Source organism: Oryctolagus cuniculus, chromosome 4 (genome assembly GCF_964237555.1).
Source record: "Oryctolagus cuniculus chromosome 4, mOryCun1.1, whole genome shotgun sequence".
NCBI classification, from domain to species: domain Eukaryota; kingdom Metazoa; phylum Chordata; class Mammalia; order Lagomorpha; family Leporidae; genus Oryctolagus; species Oryctolagus cuniculus.
In genome coordinates this window covers 16,056,835-16,069,400 of record NC_091435.1, presented here as the reverse complement: position 1 = coordinate 16,069,400, position 12,566 = coordinate 16,056,835, and the positions used below count along the sequence as shown (strand labels likewise).

General features: G+C 39.3%; 1 long non-coding RNA gene across 8 annotated transcripts in view; it reads left to right on the top strand.

The window, feature by feature from the left end:
* Positions 1 to 12,566, top strand: part of LOC127494001 (uncharacterized) — a 184,676-nt gene that overhangs the window by 158,900 nt on the left and 13,210 nt on the right. The window lies entirely within an intron of this gene.

Genomic DNA, 12,566 nt, shown 5'->3' with positions numbered 1-12,566 from the left:
TTGAATTTAAATGAATTAAAATGATAAATAATTCAACATTTCATTTCTCCTTCATACAATAGCCAACAGTTCAAACGGCTAGTAGACACCATGGTGGAAAGGGCAGATATACAGGCTATTCTTTTATCAGAAGTTCTTTTAAGCAGGACTTACAGAGGCAGGGCTTTCACTGTTAGAAAGTGAGCAATTTCTAACTGACTAAAAAGGAAGGTATCACCTGGGATGGGGGACATTGGTTAGTTGGATAAAGGGTCAATAATAAAAATTTGGATGAGGATGCAAGAAGATCCAGCGCGATCTGGGGTATTGCTCTTTCCTGCTTAATTGTTGATCAAAAGCTGGCAGAAAGCAATATTTTTGTAGGGAAAGGGATTACAGCTTTGACTGCTGTTCTTTTGCCTTCAAATGAAAAACCCTTCTTGACTCCAACGTGAAGCTGAAAGTTGTGATTTCTCTCTTTGTCTTCTGAATTCTATTTTACGATGCTATCTCTTACTCCAGAAATTCCCATATCTAGCTTCCCTGAAAAAAAGGCTCTGGTGCTACAAAGACCCCTCCAAAAATTCTAGTGCTATGTTGCTCAGACGTTTTGCCTGAAAGGATCCTTTGTAGAATCCTCTATCAGCTCCTAGCCAAGTGTCCTTTGCAGAGACAGTATCTCCCTGAGGATGTCTTCTATTCTGGATTCAGAGGCCTGGAATTGTCCTTACAGCACACAATGCACATAGAGGTGATGATATGAATATATGAGTGGTAGGTTAAATTATGGAAAGGAAGATGTGGGGTGGATTTCTAGAAAGTGTAAGTGGTTCATAGGATTTTTTTTTAACTTTTATTTAATGAATATAAATTTCCAAAGTACGGCTTATGGATTACAATGGCTTCCCCCCCATAACGTTCCTCCCACCCGCAACCCTCCCCTTTCCCACTCCCTCTCCCCTTCCATTCACATCAAGATTCATTTTCAATTCTCTTTATATACAGAAGATCAGTTTAGCATACATTAAGTAAAGATTTCAACAGTTTGCTCCCACACAGAAACATAAAGTGAAAAATAATAGATGATTTTTTAAATGATAATGAAATCAGATCAGACCTATTGTCATGTTTAATCCCAGCGAGAGTCAAGTTGGGAATTGCTAATTTCTTCTTTTTTTTTTAACAGATGATCAGTTTAGTATACATTAAGTAAAGATTTCAACAGTTTGCACCCCCATAGAAACACAAAGTGAAATATACTGTTTGAGTACTCGTTATAGCATTAAGCCTCAATGTACAGCACATTAGGATTTTTGCCCCAGCAAGTTTTTAATCAGAAAAATTAAAAACTCATTGGACATCTCCTAGTCAATTTCAAACATGCTCTAAATAGACCCCTTTCATTTTCATTGACCATGGCTGTCTACCTCAATAGGTATGTCCAAATGCGTATCCTTGGAGCCTGTGAATGTGACCACTTTGGAAAGAGTCTTGGCAGATAAAATTAAGAATCTTAAGAGGAAGTTGTCTAGAATTACCCGAGTGCACCTTAAAACCCACGATAAGTGTCCTTATAATAGAAGAAAAAACACCAGCCACATAGGTAAAAAGATTTGAAGATGATGGTAGGGTTTGGTGTCATATGGCCATGAGACAAGGAAACCAGCAGCAATCAGAAACTGGCAAAGGATGCATTTCCCCCTCAGAGCCCCCAAGGAGAGCACAGCCCTTCCAACACATTGGTTTTAGATTTCTGACTCTGCTTTTTGGCTTCCTGACTGAGGGAATAAATTTCTGTTGTTTTAAGCCACCAAATTTATGGTAATTTGCTCTGGCAGCCACGGGAAGCTAATACCACCATCTCCTCTGATATCAGCCACTGTTAGAGCGATCAATTTAAGGCCTAAGCACTATTCGAAGCATAAAGTCCAATTTCCCTAGGAGCGCTTCCAAGGACCCCTTAATCTGCTTTCTGCCTCTATTTCTCACTGCTTAGCTCTCTGATACCGCCAGCACATTTGATTAGATCATCTCCCTAGACGTGCTGCCTGTTTTAACACAGTGCTTCTTTCATCTTGAGGTTCTCTTCATGGGGTTTTCCCATCCACTGTAATTGTTGGTCATCTTTTGAAATCCTGCTCATTGTTCCTGTCCTGCTTGGGCATGCCAACTGACATTACTCATCACTTCTTTTTTCTCTGTTGAATATGTACACCATGGCACAGTGCTTTCTTACATCTATCTGTTAAACAATTTTTCATTACTTTTTAATAGGCTATATATTTATATGGTTCAAAAATACACAATGATGGAGTGTGTTATGGAGGAGTCTAGCTCCATCCTCATTCATCTTGTTTTCTTCTATTCTCTATAGAAAAACATTTAAAATTGTGTTTTAAAAATTTTATTGTTTCATTACACAAATATATACATTTTTATTTTATTTTTAAAAATATATTTTATGGATTTAATTGAGAGGTGGGGGAGAGAGAGATAGAGAGAGAGAGAAAGAGAGAGAGAAAGAGGAGAGGAGAGATATCTTATCTTGCATCGTGGATAATTTCCCGAATACATGAAATGGACATAGCTGGGCTGAGATTGAAACTGGGTACTAGGAACTCAATCCAGGTCTTCCGTGTGGGTGGCAAGAACCCAATTACTGAAAACACCACCTGCTGTCTCCTAGTATCTGCATTAACAGGCAGCTGGAGTCAGGAGCTGAAAAAACGTATTTAACTTGATATTACAATATGGCACATGGGTTTCTTAATCAGTGTCTTAACCAATAGATCAAATGCTACTCTCAAACATTTTTTTCTTTATCAGAGGTAATATACTATATATAGTTCTAAACTTTACTTTTTTCCTATTCAATAACCTATCCTAGAGATTTTTTCCATATTAATCCATGAAGATCTTCCTCATTCCTTCTTTTAATGAATATAGCAGTCTTTTTTTTTTTTAAATTTACTTATTTGAAAGGAAGAGTTACAGATAAGCAGAAGCAGAGAGAGAGAGAGAGAGAGAGAGAGAGATATCTTCCATTTGCTGGTTCACTCTCCAAATGGCCACAACTGCTGGAGTTGGGCTGATCTGAAGCCAGGAGCCAGGAGCTTCTTCTGAGTCTAACATGTGGGTGCAGGGGCCCAAGGACTTGGACCATCTCCTGCTGTTTTCCTAGCTACATTAGCAGGGAGCTGGATCAGAAGTGGAGCAGCCAGAACTCAAACTGGTACCCATATGGGATGTTGGCACTGTAGGCAGCCACTTTATTCACTATGCCACAGTGCCAGCCCCGTCCACAGACCTTTGAGTAGATGAATTTAGATTGTTTAGCTAATCGTTAATTGTATTGGATCATTCAGTTGTTTCTGTTCTTTGCTATTTGAAATAATGCTTTAATGAAAAATTTTGTACCCATGTCATTTTGTATGTGTACAAGTGTGGGATATATTTCCAGAAGTGGGACTGCTAAACCAAAGGGCATATTTCATTCATTCCTGTAGGTTGCCTACAGCTCCCAGGCAGTGACCTTTCCACAGACAGTTCTTATCGCAGCAGCTCCTTCCTCAGGGCCAGCAGGAGAGACTGTTACTGCGTAGAGTCTGAAGTAACACAGTCATGGCATTGAGCATCATCTCAGCACATTTGCCACATAACACAGTCTAATCAAGAGAGTAGACATCACCACATTTTCCATGTTCTGTTTGTTAGAAGCAAGTCACAGGTCCAGGCTATACTCAAGGGGAGGGAATTATACAGGGCCTAGGGATAGAACTCATGGGATCAGAATCAAATTCTGCTGTCACTGTAAGATCTATAGTTTTAACTTGGAAATCTTTTATTATGAGTATTTTTTATTATGAGTATTTTTATGTGTTTGATGGCCATTTTTGTTTTTATTTGAGAGCTGCGCATTCATATTCCTTATCCGTAGTTCAATAAAGTTTTTCTTGTTTTTAATTCTAAATTTCTAGGAGTGCTTTCCACATCAGTGAGTGTGACTCCTTGATTATGACATGAATTGTAAATATTTTCCTTTGGTTCATCATTATGCTGTTTTTGAATGCAAAATTTATGAATTTTATGTAGTTGACCTTATCAGTCTTCTCTTTTGATTTCTTATTTTTGAGTCATAGCTGACAGCTATAAAGGTTTCATGCTAAGTCTGTAAAAGAATTAAATCATGTTACAATATTCTTTGCATCTAAATCCTAAATCCGCTTAGAATTTTTCTTTGAATAAAATGTGATGCATAAATCTAAGAGTATCATTTTTCAGATAGCTATTTGTGTCAACATTATACATTAAAATTCATCTTCATTACCACAAATTTGATTACTACTTTTATCGTAAATTTCTGGAATTTATCTTCTCTCTGTTAGTGTATTATGTTATGTCTCAGTATCATACTGTTTTAATCATAGAAGTTTTACAATGTATTTATTACTTACAAGGCTTTTCTATTTCAGAATTTCCTGGTTTATTTTTTTTTATTTTCCTGGTTTATTATGTAGTTCAAGAACAACATTTTTGTTTAATATTCTTCTTGTGACTGTCAAATTTATGAATTAGCTCAAGGAGAATTGGCATCTTTATCACATTAGGTTTTCTGATCTGCAAACCTGGTAGGGCTTTCCATTTATTCCATTCTTTTTCTGTGTCTCTCAGATATATATCCATTTTTTCTTATTTTACTTTTGTATATTCTTTGTTAGATTTATTAATGGGTATTTTATTCCTTTCAGGATTATTTTTGCTGCCATTATAATTGAAATGTTTTCCTTCATATCTTCTGAGTATTGTTTGTATACACGAAAACTTCTGCTTCCTCTGGATTTTATATGTACTTTCATTACCAGTTGGAATATTTTTATTGGGTATCTATACATGATGGGCTTCTGTGCTAGCACTGCGTTCAGCATGTGCAGAATAGTCATGGTCCTTGCCCCCAGCGATCTAATGGCCTAGTACAGGAGGCAGAAAGCAAACATGTAAGCAAAGAAGCTAATGTATAGTTACTACTTGAAAAAAAATGCTATGAAGAAAATGAGTGTTTAGCAATACAGAATAATTATTTATCTTTTCTATCTAATTACAGGATCTTTGAGAGTTGATTATTTCTCTATATGTGTCTGGGTCCCTGGAGCCTAGCACAATGCCAGGAAACAAAGCTATCTAACACTTACTGAACTGCAATTATAGATGACACTTTGAAATTAGGGTCAATAATGTTTTTAGTCTTTTAGCTGTGATCACCATGCAATACAGATTTTTCAACCAATTTCATATTGTAAATATTGTGTTTTTGCTAATATTAAATCTTTTTGAGAAAGTGTTCCTTTATTTTTTGTTTGCAAAAGCAATTCAAACTTATAATATATAACAGAGATACACCTGTTATTTACATTTTAATGAACACTAGTTTTTTTTTCCTATTCACCTATTTTTCTAGTGATTGATGCTATGGTGTGTATCCTGTTTTATATCCTGATTTTCTTAGTCTAGTTTTTCTTTTTTTTTAAATTTTTTATTTAGTAAATATAAATTTTCAAAGTACAGTTAATGTATTACAATGGCTCCCCCCCCATAATTTCCCTCCCACTCACACCCCGCCCATCTCCCGCTCCCTCTCCCATTCCATTCACATCAAGATTCATTTTCAATTATCTTTATATACAGAAGATCAATTCAGTATATATTAAGTAAAGATTTCATTAGTTTCCACCCACACAAAAACAAAAAGTGTAAAATACTGTTTCAGTACTAGTTATAGCATTACTTCACATTGGACAACACACTAAGGACAGATCCCACATGAGAAGTAGGTACACAGTGACTCCTGTTGTTGACTTAACAATTTGACACTCTTGTTTATGGCATCAGTAATCTCCCTAGGCTCTAGTCATGACTTGCCAAGGCAATGGAAGCCTTTTGAGTTTGCCGACTTCAATCTTATTCCAACAGGGTCATAGTCAAAGTGGAAGTTCTCTCCTCCCTTCAGAGAAAGGTACCTCCTTCTTTGATGGCCCCATTCTTTCCACTGGGATCTCACTTGCAGAGATCTTCCATTTAGGTCTTTTTTTTCCCCCCAGGGTGTCTTGGCTTTCCATGCCTAAAATACTCTCATGGGCTCTTCAGCCAGATACGAATGCCTTAAGGGCTGATTCTGAGGCCAGAGTGCTATTTAGGACATCTGCCATTCTATGAGTCTACTGTGTATCCCGCTTCCCATGGTGGATCCTTCTCTCCCTTTTTGATTCTAGCAGACACTAGACTTGTTTGTGTGATCCCTTTGACTCTTAGACCTATCAGTGTGATCAATTGTGAACTGAAATTGATCAGTTGGACTAGTGAGATGGCATTGGTACATGCCACCTTGATGGGATTGTATTGGGATCCCCTGGCATGATTCTAACTCCACCATTTGGGTCAAGTCCGATTGAGCATGTCCCAAATTGTACATCTCCTCCCTCTGGTCTTCCTTTTCCTTTGGTTCACCCTCCAATGGCTGCCACGGCTGGCGCGCTGCAGCCAGCGCACCACGCTAATCCGAAGGCAGGAGCCAGGTGCTTTTCCTGGTCTCCCATGGGGTGCAGGGCCCAAGGACCTGGGCCATCCTCCACTGCACTCCCTGGCCACAGCAGAGGGCTGGCCTGGAAGAGGGGCAACCGGGACAGAATCTGGTGCCCCAACTGGGACTAGAACCTGGTGTGCCGGCGCTGCTAGGTGGAGGATTAGCCTATTGAGCTGTGGCGCCGGCCTGTAAATATTGTTTTTATTACTATATTACCACATTACTTGCCCAAAGATTTGTTTGAAAAAATGACCTTTACAATTATAGTTTCCATTCAATGTGTCTTTGCATGTCTCAGCTCCATGAGCAGGGTGGGGTTTCAGTCCTGAGCATGAGTGTTTTTGAAAAGAGGTCAGCTGGAAGGCTTAATCACTTTGTAAAATTTTGACTGAGGTGTCAAAATGAAACTTAGGATATTGAGCCTAGCTGGAGCTTATATGTGTTCCAATCCGTGTAAAGATTTACATCTTTAATAACAGTAGGAAAGCAAGAGAATATCACACTGGAGAAAATTCTATTTATATGTATAGGCTTTTCATTGTTTCATTTTCCATCTTCAAATGTTAATAAAAGGTAAGTAAAGAATTTAGGGCTTATTCTGCTTTTATTTATTTATAGCCCAGGTAGCTCTGGAAAGAATTTAGATCAGCTCACAGGAATATATAAAATGGAGTAAAGTTACACACATTGGAAAAAGAGGAGAAGGAACTGGGCACACAGCAAAGTGATATGATAGACATATGATAGACTTGCTAGGACCAGGCTCAAGGTTTGGCTTTTATCTATTAGAAAATATTGAGCATTAACATAATTTACCTTCAATTAAGATTTTTTACAAAGTACTAATAATGACAAAATACACTCTGTGCTTACTCTGAAGTATAATTTTAAGCTTTTAAAATGTATTATTTAATTTAATCTTATCAATAATCTGATGAGATGGTTTCCAATACTATTTTATTTTACAAAAGAACAGCTATTGCTAATATTGCGATAAGAAGGAAAATTATTCAAGCACTCTTACAAAGATGATGCTGTGCAATCTAATGAGCAGCATTCTCCATGATATCTGTACAATGAGTACTGCAATGAATTCCACCTGCCTTTGCTATCACCTCTTGATCTAATGATCTCATGCTGAGTTCCAAATGATTATACAAGATGGTCAGTGCAATAAACAGCTCTGTGGGTACAGCTTAATTCTGGGTTAGATTTCAGAGTATTTGGAAGAATATTATTCTTTGAATATCCTTAAGGAAATTCTTTAAAAATGTTGCATCTTCTAATTAAGTGATAGGTAGAAATAGGAAATGATAACTTGGATATGGATTCATACTTTGAAGTAAAAACTAAGGACAAACTCTGCTAATATCTAAGTCAGGCAGCTCTTGACCTATAAGCATTAATAGTAACTTTCCTTTCCTTTCCCATTAATGACTGTCCCTCATGGGTGAACTAAGATGTATTAGTTAGATTTTGAAATGCTATCTTGAGACATAAGTCCCTGGCCTCCAATGACTTTGCACAAATACACACACACACACACACACACCACAACCTTGATTATCCTCATATGAGGTCTAGTTTGTGTCTGACTGCTCTCGTCCATCATGTAGTCACACCACATGGGAAAATCATCTCTAAGGTCAAGGCAGCAGGGAAAAAGAACAACCCTGGAGAAGGCACATCCATTCTTACCTTTTCCAAATGGGATTTGGCACATTGTTTCTGCTCATGTTCTACTGATCAGAGTTGGTCACCTGACAGCACTTTGACTCGTGGATTTGGGGAATGTGAAGAAGCACATGGCTACTGAGAGAACATTGACCATCTGTGCCACATTAGGAATAAATGTGCTCTTTCTCTACTGGAATGTCTCTCCTCCTACACATTCTCCTTCTTCTTTCCCCTTCTGACCTCTTGTGTCATGCAACTCTATCCTTCTCATACCAAACTCTACCTCTTCAATCAAATTGATTTTGACTAGAGGCTCTGTCTTTAAGAATGGGCAAAGAGGCAGAAAAGAAGGGAAGGGGGGAAAAAGGCAGGGGCATCCTCATAACTTACCACTTTTCATTTCTTTCTTTTTTTTTTTTTTAGACAGGCAGATTTAGACAAAGAGAGAGAGACAGAGAGAAAGGTCTTCCTATTTGTTGGTTCACCCTCCAAATGGCCGGTGCGGCCGGCGTGCTGCGCCCATTCGAAGCCTGGAGCCAGGTGCTTCCTCCTGGTCTCCCATGCAGAAGCAGGGCCCAAGGACCTGGGCCATCCTCCACTGCACTCCTGGGCCACAGCAGAGAGCTGGCCTGGAAGAGGGGCAATTGGGACAGAATCCGGCGCCCCAACCGGGATTAGAACCCGGGGTGCTGGCGCCACCACTTTTCATTTCATGGTTTCCTTCTCAATCTTTTTTTTTTTTTTTAATTTTTTTGACAGGCAGAGTGGACAGTGAGAGAGAGAGAGAGACAGAGAGAAAGGTCTTCCTTTGCCGTTGGTTCACCCTCCAATGGCCGCCGCGGCCAGCGCGCTGCGGCCAGTGCACCGCGCTGATCCGATGGCAGGAGCCAGGAGCCAGGTGCTTTTCCTGGTCTCCCATGGGGTGCAGGGCCCAAGCACCTGGGCCATCCTCCACTGCACTCCCTGGCCACAGCAGAGAGCTGGCCTGGAAGAGGGGCAACCGGGACAGAATCCGGCGCCCCAACTGGGACTAGAATCCGGTGTGCTGGCGCCGGTAGGCGGAGGATTAGCCTAGTGAGCCGCGGCGCTGGCCCCTTCTCAATCTTTTACATCCCAGCATTGGCTGGTGGCTGAAAGTGAGAAGGAGATGGAAGAGTGGAGAAAGAATCTATTCCAGGCCGGCGCTGCGGCTCAACAGGCTAATCCTCCACCTGTGGTGCCGGCACACTGGGTTCTAGTCCCGGTCGGGGCGCCGGATTCTGTCCCGGTTGCTCCTCTTCCAGTCCAGCTCTCTGCTGTGGCCCGGGGGGTGCAGTGGAGGATGGCCCAAGTGCTTGGGCCGTGCACCTGCTTGGGAGACCAGGAGAAGCACCTGGCTCCTGGCTTCGGATCAGCGTGGTGCACCAGCTTCAGTGGACATTGCAGGGGTGAACCAACGGAAAAAAAGGAAGACCTTTCTCTCTGTCTCTCACTGTCCACTCTGCCTGTCAAAAAAAAATAAATAAAAACATTAAAAAAAAAGAATCCATTCTGCCTCCTAAGGGACCCTATGCTTTCTCTCCCATTGACTCACTTTCCCCTTTATTTAATAAGTGCTTATCTTATTAAGACATTTCAACATGCTCGGTGAGCTTGGAATTCAAGTATGCATATGGTCACTGTGCACCAAGGGCTCTTAGGCACTGGTGAGTGCTAATAGATAGAGTGAAAATTAGAAGTTTAAAAAAAAGGTGAATTCAAAAGATGAGTGATTGTTTGAGCAGAATACTCAGCGCTTCCACCCAGCATGAGGAGAGTAAGAGTGGAGTTGGCCTTGGCAGGGATGAGTTGGAAGGCAAGCAAGAAAGGGCAGAGGGAGATGTAGCAGGTACAAATTCGTTCTTACCTTTTTCCTGAGTCTTTGCCCATTTATCTCCTACCCTAAAACACAAATCCTAACTCTTATTCTGAACCTTACAACCTTGCCATAATGTCTTTCTTCAGATTCCTGGTGCCTGCACATGAGTAGACTAAACAATGTTGCTGCTTGGGGTTTGAAGCTACAGGAGATGTGTCTGCACAGCTAGCACCTAAATTTGGAGCATGATCTGATCCTATTTTTGATACAAAGAGTGAGAAAATACTATACTATTACATGTGTAGAACACTTTGAATGCTTCATGATGTAATCATAACTTTTAATAAAATCTGCAGACTTATTTATCTTTTATTACATTATTTAGTTACTTGGTGGAGATAAAGAAGAGGTGATTAAATTCCAGGCTGTGGTTTACCTACTCTGCCGCTCTTTCTATCCTATAGATTCCATAATTCTGTGAGAATATGTAACCTAAATTCTAAGCAAGTTATTTCAAAATGAGCCTTTGGAACACAGGTTGATCACTAACAGAAGGATGGCCTGTGATGTGACAAGTTTTGATTCCTTCAATCTCTCTTCATTAGTTCCCCAGCATATCTTACTCTGTGATTATTTTTCCTGTCATTTCTGCATATTAATATCAAATTATTCCTTAACCCCCAAATTGCTTCTTATTGATTATAAGCAGCTCTGAATCTTCATTGGCTATTTCATTAGATAAATATATCTTCAACAAGGTAGTATGTACTTCTCAATGCGTGACTAGAGAATATTTTATTAATTTGCTTCGTAGTCATTGCAATCACACACATTAAAATGTTTAACTGATTCTTTTCCCCTAATGAAATGAGAAATGGTTGTTAATTTTTTATCATGCCCCTGAATAAACTATGCCGTTCGTAATGGATGCACAGGAATTAATCTCAAACAGAAATCAGTAGTGACATGCAAAGAGGATTATGTGTTTCTTACAGCATTTTATCAAGAGATACATATTCCTGAAGATAATTTACATTTGCATTCAATTGCTTTTGTGTTCTCTGCCACAAAATTTGATACTTAAAGAAAAACTTGCACATCACTTGGGTGTAAGAGTATTGCTAGAATAGGATTTACAGAGATCATTAAAATGATCCCCTGCTTTCTTCCAAACAAATGGGAATTCATCCTCTATTTCATCCATTAAAGGACATGGGCTGCACAAGATCTTTTGATAACTAATTTTAATATCTAACAACATCTTCTATAAGATCTCCTTGAAAACAATGAAACTGAAATGCCTTTTGCCATTCTTCCCCATTTCAAACCTTAAGGAACAAGATAAAAAATTGGTTACAATGCTTTGTAAAATCATGATTCTGTATTTTTACATTTTATTTTGTGATTTTTAAAAAAATTATTATTTATTTGAAAGTCAAAATGACATGGAGAAAGGGAGAGACACAGAGAGATTTTCCACCCCAAGTCTTTTATTAAGCTCTTCAAACTAAGGTTGCCTTTTATTTACTTTTAAGTTTCATAATAATGATCCCTTATCATTTCTTCAAGTTTGGTAGCTAGGGCAAAATGAATTGTTTTATGCATTTAGGAAAGGTGGTATTCAAATAGAAGAATGTAGACCTTGAGTAACGGACATTTTTAAAACATTGTCTTGTTGAAGGGGACTTCTGTGTTTGGGGGAAGACTGCTCCTGGAGACTGTTAATGAGTGCTGTTAAGGGCAGGAGGGTGAGGAATTGGTCCAGAAAAGAGACAAAAAGCAAATGGACTGATGGGGCTAAAGTTAAACAAACGTATTTCAAAATCAGCGTCATTCGGAAGGGGAAGTGGACTTCATACAAAGATGAAACCATTTTGACCCTTCTGAGAACAGAGAAGTGTGTGGAGGCAGAGAGCGGAACTGCAAGCAGGCTGCCGATGAATGACCCATCTCTTGGATGAGCTCAGGGGAAGATAGGTGCAATGGGGCTCTTGAGAAAACTATAATGAGCAGAATTTATGGTGGTGTGCAAGGCTGAGGTCATTTATTAGTAAATAATAGGGATAGTGAGGTAATGAGCTGATCACTGTTCTATAATCAATCAGAAGCAGGGACTCTGTGTGTAATTCTCCTGGGGGATTGTTAGAAGCAGAACACTGCTAAGGCCAGACACTGGCACACTGGGGGCCCATTACTTGCTTTCAGGGCACAGATATTCTATTTTTGTACACACAGAAGTTCTGTTTATTATAGAAGTGGGCAAGAATGACTGAGTGATCCTGTCTTTCTCTCGTGGTCTGATTTATAAATACAGCACATTTATGAGTGGAACCTTGTCTGACTGCAAATATTTGGGAGAAGCTAATGAGATTGTACATTATTCTTTTATCAAACATATTGATGAACATGATGCATACTATAAGTGGGCTCCTACTTAAGTTTATAATAGAACCACAAATATGTGTAGGGGGATCAATGTACAGAGATACAACAGGA